Source organism: Hippoglossus stenolepis, chromosome 6 (genome assembly GCF_022539355.2).
Source record: "Hippoglossus stenolepis isolate QCI-W04-F060 chromosome 6, HSTE1.2, whole genome shotgun sequence".
Taxonomy (NCBI): Eukaryota; Metazoa; Chordata; class Actinopteri; order Pleuronectiformes; family Pleuronectidae; genus Hippoglossus; species Hippoglossus stenolepis.
Genome location: NC_061488.1, coordinates 18,124,381 through 18,135,331, shown reverse-complemented (window position 1 = coordinate 18,135,331; position 10,951 = coordinate 18,124,381).

The window sequence follows — 10,951 nt, the reverse complement described above, 5'->3', positions numbered from 1 at the left end:
CCAGCTTGATTTCCTTTTCTAGGGACTCCTCGTGCTCGGTGGACCTCCTTTCATCTAACTTCTCGACCATCTTCTTCCTCTCTTCTCCCCAGGAAATATTTTCCATGGTGATCTGCTTTTTGAGAGCAGCGTTTTCAGCCCTCAGCTTCTCCAGCTGTTGGTTTTCAGCCTCCAGGTCTTTCACCCGGGCATTTTCAGCCTTCAGCAAGCCATTTTCAGCCTCCAGTCGGCCGTTTAGTACCTCCAGCTCCTTCAGCCAGGCGTTTTCAGCCTCTAGCTCCTCCAGACGGGCGCTTTCAGCCTCAAGCTCCTTCAGACGGGCGTTTTCAGCCGCCAGCTCCTGGTTCTCCCTCTGCGAGTCCTGGAGGGCTCGGCGGAGCCTTTTCTTCATGCTGCACTTGTGTTGCTCATCTCCTGAGCTTTTGATCCTCTCCATGTCGATTAACAGGTGCTGCAGTGTAGCAAGAAGGTTTCTGTAGAGTACTTTCTTCTGTAGCTGTGTACAAAAGTTTTTGTAGAGTATTCTCTTGTCTTGTGATGGTCGAAAGTCACTGGAGAGAAGTTTCTCGTGTGTCTGACGTTGGCTCACGGTCGTCGTGTCTGGTTCCACTGACAAATGTTTCTCTTAAATAGGTGAGCTAATTTGCTATGATCTGTTTCATTCTACAACACTAGTATGACTTTGAAGTTGATCAAAGGAGGATTCCTTTGATCAACTTCAAAGTCATACTTTAATCACAGATGAAGACCATAGACTGTATATATATATAAAATATATATATAAAACTTAAATTTTGTGAACAGCTACTGCAAATACAAATTCAACCTTTTATTATAGCAACTTCGTCACTGAGCAAATATGTACGTATGACTTTATAAAATATATTTTTAACTAAACAAATTGAACATGAGTTGCATCAGAGCGAATGCACAACATCAACTCACAGTAGTATTAAAGTCACACGGTGTAGGTATGACCCTCTTGATGGCTGCTTGCTTTTAAAATCTGAGTTACCAATTAGAAAACTCAAAGAGACTAAGAGTTCAGTGTTTCATGTAACTTAAACGACCACATTTCAAAAATGTGACATCTGAAGCCTTGTAACCACTCAGACCCACTTCAGAGCTGTAAACCCCCCCAAACCACTCGAAACCTAATCTGGAGCCTTTAGCTGAGGCTCTTGACCACCTACCTCACAGAGCTGCCCGTACACACAGTCTAATGTAGTGCTGACCTCTAAGCCAAGTTATTTATTCTCCCTTCAAAGTCTTGCAACATGACCATTATAGATTGTGAGTCTCTTCTGCTCAGTAACCCAACCCTCCATGTCAGGATGGTTTGCGATTTAGATCTTAAAGCTACCAGAGACAGCGAATGTACAGATATTCTTTTCTCAATAACGAGTACAGATGCTTGTGTTAAAAATGTCTCAAGTAATAAGTATAAGTAGTGATTCAACATCTTTAATCAAGTGAAAGTTCCCCAGTGACGGCCGTTTCTACTGGCTGTATCTGTGCAGAGCAAAATGAGACTCATGTCACATTAATATAGTTCAAAGACTATTTAACTTGAACCACTCTTGCTTCAAAAATAATAAAACAAACATATTAAAAACAGGGTTAAAGCGAAAAGATTTGTGAGCATGAAAAATTTTCCGGGGCGAAATGTGTTTAATGTATTGAATGAAGTATTATTCGTTTGAATGAGCCCAGGCAGGGATGGGGAACTTTTTGTTGCTGTGCTTCTATCAGTGATGTTGGCTGGTTCTTCACTTTCTTCTATGTTGTTCCTCCTTGTCACGGACACATGCACCATGCGTCCTCTGATGTGTCTTTAACGCCGAGTTACATCTGTTACTGATAGATACACACAAAAAAATGTGTCTCTTGTGTGTCATTGTGCATTTAGGTTGAAATCTGTCTTAATGATGGGAAGGCGGAGCTTGATGATGCAAAATTTTAAAAAGTGATACTCCTAAAATGCATTTAAACAAAAGTAACGAGCCTCTTGAAGATGTAAGGAGTCGAAAGTATAGATATTTGTGTTGAAGGGTAGATAGTAAAAGTAAAAAGGAAAAAATCTACTCAAGTACAGTAACAAAGTATCTGTAAAAGGAACGAAAGAACGATAAAAGAGCTAAAATGTGAAGAGATCTGAGATGAGGAAAAGAGGTGAGACTGCAGCTGAGGAAAACAAAGCCTGTGTCTGTCAGTTCTCTGATGACCTCGTCGAGACGCCAGTGACCTTGAAGAGTCCCACTCTCATTTCCCAGACAACACAAGTGGGCATTCCTGCAATTGGTACTGATACAGAGGAAATGAACAGATGCAGATTTGAAAAAGATTAAATGTCCGAGATGAGACATGGAGGTGGTCTGATGGCTTCCAGGAGTTTCCTCTCAGCGCCCTGCTGTCCCAGACACAGCATCGGGATTAACTGCCCTCTCGCACCAACACTTTGCACCGTGGCCTTGACTGCAGCTGCCGCCTGATGAAGTCACTGGGCTGTGGGCGTTGGGTGAGGTCACCAATTTGAGAGATGGGCTGGAGGGAGGGGAGGGGATGGAGACTGTGTTGATGAGGAAGTGACAGACGAAGAAAAGAAGAGCGAGACAGAGGCGAGCGTTCCACAAAATGAATGAGCCAGATAGAAGGAGAAGTTCATAGCGTCCCTCTGTGGCATTCTGGCGTGTGTGGGCTGGGGCACAGAGATGAAGCATTGTTGAAAGCTGCAGACAGAGGAAAGACTCACGCTCATGCTGAGTGTATGTAGGTGGGAGACGGACAAAGAGAGGAAAGAGTTCAAGAGTCTTTTCTCACTCTGGGAAACAAAGAGCCTTTTGGAGTTGGTGTGTTTCCCCCGCTCCGACCGGTCTGCAGAGAGAGCAGGACAAAATGTGACATTTTAGCCTGAGGGAGGCGCCAGTGGGCAGCTTGTGGAACATGCAACACATAGAATTTTATTTCCCGTACAGGTGGAAAGTTTGTTGTTATCATCGGAAAGATGACCAAAGACAGCAGGATTGATCCTCTATGGATATACAGCTGCTCACCTTACAACGACCGAAAACAAGGAGAAAGAGTTAGCCTGTCCAACGTTAACATAGACTGCGATGTCCACGTAGACTGCAAAAGCCACACAGAAAGGGACGGCATGGTCTACAGAGGACTTCCGTGTTGCTCAGGGATGAAAGGCCGCATTTATTAGCTGCATGTGGAGGAGCCTTTGGAATGACACAGCCTAGTGGCGCCTCAATCAGTCCTGGCAGCCCCTGAATTGGGTCACAGTTCATGAAAGTTATGTCATCTCATGTCACAGCTAAACACTGGATATCTTGTTTGTTGAGATAATGTGTCAGACCATTTCTTGGCCACGTAACTTCCTGGACTCCAGGTCAGGTTCAGGCTGCTCAGGCTATCTGTGTTTCCCTGCTTCCGGCCCTGATGCTGGACTATACTAACCATCTCCTGCCTGTAGCTTCATCTTTATGGAAACTTTGACCTCTAGTGGCACCATGGAGCTACTCTTTAAGAGTATGCAGATTTTTCCTAATCTGAAGGATTAGAATCAACCTGCTGGAGTTTAATTTTGAGCAAAAAGTGAATGTGTCCTGTTTGAGGTCTAATGTTGGAAGGAGGACGGCCCTTGTTGGTGCTGGAGGACTCAAACCCTCAGCATAAAAAGCCTGGCTGTAATCCTTGACTGAACGTAAATCTGCTGTGCGCCGCTTTACAGGAGGAAATGGGCCTTGAAGACCTCATCAAATTCTAGGATTGAGAAAGTAATGTATTGTGCTGTTGGAGCCCACAGAATAAATGGATGGGTTTTGACATGACTTGAGCCCCCGAGCTGTAACGTTCACCTGTGGACACAGAGCCTGTGCCAAGACCTTAGGTGTTGAATAGGAGTTTTATCTTTTTTGAAGAGGCAGTGTGTTTAAAGCCTGACTTCACATCATCCAATAAAACGTTTGCTCCTCGTTACGCTTTATCCCCGGTATGTGAACTCTCTTCCTGCCTTTTCTTTGTCTCCCTGTTTTTAACTCAAAACAATTTTTGTGTGTGTGTTTACAGCGTTTGTTAACAAGCCCGTGACCACAGGCTTTAATAGCATTTTACCATCTCCGTTTCACTTCAGCCTTTGACTGCAGAGGACTGTTTGAACAGTGAGGGCCCGGCTCAGGGAAGGAGGGGCGTGACCTTTTAATTTTCTTTTTGTCATTCTTCTCATTCTTTCTCTCTCTTATCGAATCCCTTTGTCCATCTTATTCATCTTATCCATCTTATCCATCTTTATGTGCGTTTGGGGTGGTGGGATTCACATAGTTTTACACTGCAGCTGGGGCTCTTTCTGCATCTATGTGAGGTGGACCAGTTGTCTAATGTAGTGAGGAAGGTGTGTTGGTGGCTGTGAGGTCACTATAAAGGCTTTCGTTTGGTCTGGTTACCTCCGACATAAACAGGGTTAAGATTCACTGAACGGATTTGGATGTAACTTGGTGGAATGTTGGTACGTGGGCCAAGAAAGACCAGGCACTGATATCTATGAGTGAGTGTAATGTGGTGCAGTTTGATTGAATCTAAGGGGACTGTTGGCCTCTGGTGGAGGTATGTGCTCTACTGAGTGCCATTCTAGTTCACATTTGTTTTCAAGTTAGATCAGTGGTCCTAAATGTTTTTCAGCATTTCCTCTTACATCAATCATTAACAATGATAGGGGAAACAACTAATAGAAAAGATTCCAAGATGAATTTTAGTGGAATAAAAGCATAAAAGCATCAGCATATTATATTAATGCTTCCCTGTCTAAATCACATTTACTCAACTTAGTTTTATTTCCATATGTAGAGCTTTGCACCAGTTTTTACCTGTTTCCACAAAAAAATCAGATTGTTTCATTACTATTACTGTAATGCCAGAATAATTGTCTTGTTTAGGGAAAATATGCACTTTCATTCACCTAAGTGGAAACACTAAAGGTTTAAATTATATAGCATAACAACTGTTTAATCTGGGCTGAGATTAAAAAGTTGGTGTATTAATTAAAAACAAAATTTGACAAAGTGCAATGGAAACAGATCAACAATGCATCACATACATGAAGCTGAACCTTTCCTTGTACATCACAGTGGGTGAAAAACACATTAATTCTCCTTTTCTTTAGATTTTCCCAAATGTGGTAGAACTTTGGCTTCTAACAGACATAATAACTATAGATGGAGAGTGTCTGCAGTGGTGTGTCATGTTAAACAGCTGATATATTTCCCGTTATTGGTTTAATTGTGTACATTGTCCACATGTTTTTATTAATGTCTTACTACACAACTTACTCCAGAGAAGGACGAGAGCCCGTTGTTGTTGTTGTTTGCTCCTGTGGTTAAAGGGATGATGTAGGTGTCAATGACCTGCTGGTTGCAGAATCTGTGATAGGACAGTTTGTTTACATGCAACATTCCTGCCCCTGAATTCGCTGATATGAGACATGAGTGTTCATCAGGGCCTTTATCTAGTGTAAATAATGAGATGGGCGGATGATGGAGGAGCAACAGTTCATTGAGTTCTTGATAGCAGAATTTAAGGGAAACACCTATGGGTATTTGGTCTTTCAGTTTGTGAGTAGGACTTTCACGTTCAGATTTTTTCATGCTCTCACTCAAAACCCTGCACTCGCCCTCACATACACCCTGCTTGTGCTTAGATTTCCTTCACTTCAGCTTTATGCTCTTCTTCTTGAGTTTATGCTGCTTCTGTGGTCATGTGAAACGTCTGCTATTGGATTTCGCCTCTGCTCTCGGATCTTTTGTGCAATAAGTCGGACAAAATTGCCCAACCAATAGAATGCCAGGTGTAATGATAACGAATGAAATAGCCCCGCCCTCCTTGTGGATTGAGTGCAGTAAATCTAAGCACAAGCAGGGCATAATTAAATGCAAGCGCAGGGTTTTAAGAGAGAGTGTTAAAGAATCTGTACGTGAAAGTCCTGCTCTCAAACTGAAAGACCATGCTCTTCAATAAAGAGAGAGAGAAAACAAAAACATACACACCTCTGAATTTATACGCCTGGATTAGTTTACCAGTCCTGTCTGAAAAGGTAACGACCAGCATCATTCATTTCATTTCTTTGTTGGAATTTAACATTAAAATATACCTGACAATTCTCAAACACAATGAATTCCTCATGACCAGTGACTTTGTCTTAATTGTGGAGTCACTCAAGTGCAAGATAAATATAGAAGCAGTAGATTGACTGTCAGTCATTTGTCTGCTGAAAACAGTTATGACTTAAGTTTATTCACTTTAAACTCACTTCAGCTCGTTTATGCTCCCAGTCCCTGAAGCCACGATCACTGTCACTCCAGATCAGTGTCAGGACTCAGGAATGACAGGAATCCAGAATAAAAGCCATGAGTGCTTATCGCAGCTCCTGAAGTTATTGAGACTCCCTCAGCAGTGAAAGGAATACATAAGCTTGTGTATGAACTTCCTTTTGCTTGTTAACCTTTTCAACAGTGAAGTAGCCACCTCATCCACCTCAGGCTTGAGTCTGGGTGAACTGGGTTTTAAAGAGTATGTGTCAAACCGAATAAATACTCTTTAAGAACCAGGTCACCACAGACTCAAGCCTGACATGACTCTGCAAGATGTTAGATAATATAACTGGTTAAATAATCCTTATACTTTGTCTAATTTATTTGGAACGGCCATAGATTGGATGAAAAGCTGGCCTTCAAAGAAAGGAGTGAGAGAATTGAACTTAGGTCATCTTTTAATACTAAACTTAAAACTTTCCTTTCTCGCTGCAGTGCTTTAAGTAGCCTGTTATTTTATTTTTATTCCTGTTATTGGTTTTATGTATCATTATTTTATTGGTCTAATTATTATATTATTCAATCAATTTGTGCACTTTCATAGAAGTTGTTGGATGAGAAAAAAGTCAAAACAGTCAAAACATTTATATTTACAAACCTGACAAACAAATGATCCAATTTTGTTTTTGTGTATTTTTTTAGAGGTCCATTTCTAAAATATATTTATATTTATATATATTTTTTTAGAGGTCCATTTCCGGCCTGTACAGAACACACAAAATGAATTCAACATATGTTAGGATTCTGTGAATGATTGTGTTATCTTAATATATCTACAAAGTGGTAAAATACACTGCAGGTTTACAGCATCAATATAAATGTTCACAGTGGTTTGAGGTCCTGTTGTAAAAAATGACTGATTACTTAGATCCTTCCTCTCTTTTCAACACAAATCACTTCAGGTATTTGGTTCCAGTGTTCTGCTGTAACTCTCGTTCTGTCAGCAGGTAATGGCTCCACCATTAACCTCTTGGCTGATGTTCTGGGTGGCTCTAAATGTTGTGAAGCCAAAATGACCACAGCTGCCGACCACCTCGGAGGAGCGGGAATCCAACGCTGTTCTCACACTTTAGTGTCAGCCTTGGTTTTTTTTCCTGAGTTCGCTTTGTATGATTATACAATGTTTTTACTTTCTTTAATGTCATGATTTCAGTCAGACAACTCAAGTTGAAACGTTTATTGCAACAGTAGAACATGTTAGTGATGAGCAAATACTTGTAAGCCCCCGTCGGAGCCTACAGGTGGATGCTGGGGGGGCTGAAGCTTAAATAGACCGCCTAATAAGGTGGGTGTGTATTATAGATGACTGTGGAGAGTAAGGTATGTCACATGATGTATGTCACATGATGTATGTCACATGATTGGAGCGGCGCAGCTCCAGTTGGCTGCCTGAACTAGCTCGCAGGCTTCGCTCCATATCTGAGAGCAGATGTTGTGCTCACTTTTCACTGACCAGTGCAGATACCCATTAAAACAATAAATATAGTTGGGAGTTGAGTCCTTCATGCATTTTTATGGGCCGATCCTGATATACTGGCTGATATATACTTATAATAATCTTTGACAATAATTTCTAAGATGTTGTTGTGTAGCCCTTGTGACAACAGGCTTTATATTTTACAGTTTAACTATTTATAAAAAGAAAACACAAATGCATAGAACATGAATTAAGAAAATAAACATAAATACACACCTTCTCTGCATCATTTATTCTGTCAAATCAAACTTTTCATATCGGTGCATATCTGTAAACATAAAGGTTCATACTGACATGTCTGTGGAAGGATCATATCGGCCAGTTTTTATTGACCAACCGATAAATCGCTAAGGATCGTGTGGACGTGAGATTCTATTAAACATGTCATGATATCAGTTAATGTTTTTTCTTATGTTAATCCTGATTATGCCACCATGGTCAGAGTCTGAGAAGGAACATCTGTGTATGTGACTGAAGGAATACACTCAGCTACTGCCCTGCTCCTCTATGACTCTGTGACAAAGACTGAATCTTGAGTTTATCACAGATTCTCTTAAAGCTGATTCACACAGCTACTAGCATGCAGAACCCTCCTCATATCAGAAACCTGCAACATGATCAACGATGGATTCACATACTGATGAATAAAACCTTCACTAAGTTCATTTTTGGCGTTTTATTTAAACTTTAGAAGTTTTTTGTTCATTTCAGCATTTTTTCGTGTTTGTGTCAGCATGTGTGTGCGTCTGTACATGTATGCAGATTGTGGGTCTGTATTAATAATCCATGCAGTGAAACATTTTGTAATGCGTGATGCATTATTCATTGATAAGAGATGGGATGCTGTTTCATTAGTCAAACCAATTGGGATGCCATCCTGGACTCACCTATCATTACACTGCTCACTGATTCATTCAGTGTGTGTGTGTGTGTGTGTGTGTGTGTGTGTGTATTCTAGATGTGCCATTGTGTTGACTTGATGTATATAATTTATATATCTTTAACTCTGCAATGGGTATTAAAAGTACCACATAAATACATTCCCACATGTTTGCGGCTGTGTTTAGGATAAAGCAGTCGCCTTTTAACAGCTTCTGCCTACATGTGTTGTACAGTGATGCCTGTCAGAAGGTTCAAATCAAATCCATATTTTATAATAGATAAGTGCTTTGCTCAGATGTTATCTGGGACCATGGGTTTAAAATCCAGAGACATGTGCTGAAGAGGAAAATCCATGTGACATGCTTAAAGGAAGGGATTGTTTTTGGCAGATTTTCCTCCAAGAAAATTAATAAAAAACAATACGAATAAGACACAAGTTGAAAAGGTTTACAGTGTAGTGTGCAATAATATCCTGCAATAAATATGATATAAATGATAATATTAATTGAAAATATAAATGGTACATCCTTGTGGACATATGTAACCAAATAACAAATAAAACTAAAATATATCAAAAATGTCTGACAATCTGGGAACAGATTTGAGGGGCAACCAGGTCATTCTTACTATGTAGCTGCTCTGATCAGTCATCTTGATACTGTATATATCAAACAATGTTATTTGTATGCTCCTTTTTTAATGTTATGTTGTACATCATAGATATGCAGATATGGACATAACCCTATGTGTGAGAACATATGTGTCAGAACATATTCGTTTACATTGTGAAATAATATAATAGCCATTATATTGAATATTCATTGTATTCATAATTTCATAATTACATGTGTCTGAAATAGCTGGCTATATTATAATTGCACTGCTTACAGACTAGAGCTTGACTGATTCATCACAATGGCAGTTAGACATTAGGTCAACACAGATATATTAGTATCGGTGTATATGCTGGATGGGGGCTGCAGCACCTCCTACAGGCAAGAGACTGGAACCGTGAGGCAAAAAATTGTCTAAATAATTTAATGTAATTTTTTTACAAAAAAGAGTAAATTCTTTTTGAGAAGTATGGCAACAGGGCAGAGATTCATATTTAAAAAAAAAACTGTGTTCATTTTAGAACACAGTGTGTTTTATGTGGTGCCCGATACAATGTAAGACATGACTTTTAATGACGGTATTAGTGGTTTGGCTATGTCTCAAAATATTTTTTTAAGTGCCCTGAAGCCAAGTTTACTGTCTGTTGAAGTTTAAAATGGTATAAAAGCTGTAATAAAATGTTCATTCAAATTAATACAAAAACCATGAATGTCTTGCTGCTGTGGCGTATTTATTATGACATCATTATATAGACTTTGTCTCAGAACCCTCAGCTGTGACTGACTTCCAGCGTCCCCGTCTCCTCTCATGTAACTGAGGTACCTGAAAAGTACATTTCTCAAAAGGCGTCTCACTCGGGACGTGTTTTGTTAACTTTAGAGTAGAGTTACAGATTTTAGGTTTGAATACGTTTTCTTTCTCTATTGTCTGTCTCTTTGCCTTCTTTCTGTTTTAATTAACTTTCTTTTCTCGCTCTTTTTCACCCCGTGCCGTATTGCGTTATGTGTTTGCTCTGTCTGGAGATTAGCCTGCCATTTGCTGCTCAAGTCCGTAACACTTTATCCATTAGTGGGGGTGTTTGCCAAAGGCCTCTGCTCCTTCTGGGTCGGATCAGAGGGAGAGAGAAGAGCGCATGAATGTGTGTTTGCTCTCTCATGCACTTATATGTGCATGTGCAGCATTTGGGGGTCTGTGTGTGTGCCTCCTTAGTTTGGCTGGTGCATGGGTGGGTTTCAGACAGTGAGGGTGTGTGAGAATGTTGTGTATGTGTGTGTGTCTGTGTATCTTTCATAAATGCAGGATTACCCTGTTGCCCCCGCTCTGCACCAAAACAAACACGTAGGATTTGAGTCCACTTAATGAAACACACACAAACCCACGCGCACATACACGCACGCACGCACACACACACACACACACACACACACACACACACACACACACACACACACACACACACACACACACACGCACACTCACTTTATTCAACCTTTATTGAATAATGTGTGTGAGCGTACACTGACTGAATAAATTCTAAATGTAAGTCCACCTTCTACATTGTATGTGTGTGTATACAGCACACGTGTGTTCATCCCACTGCGTCAGTGTA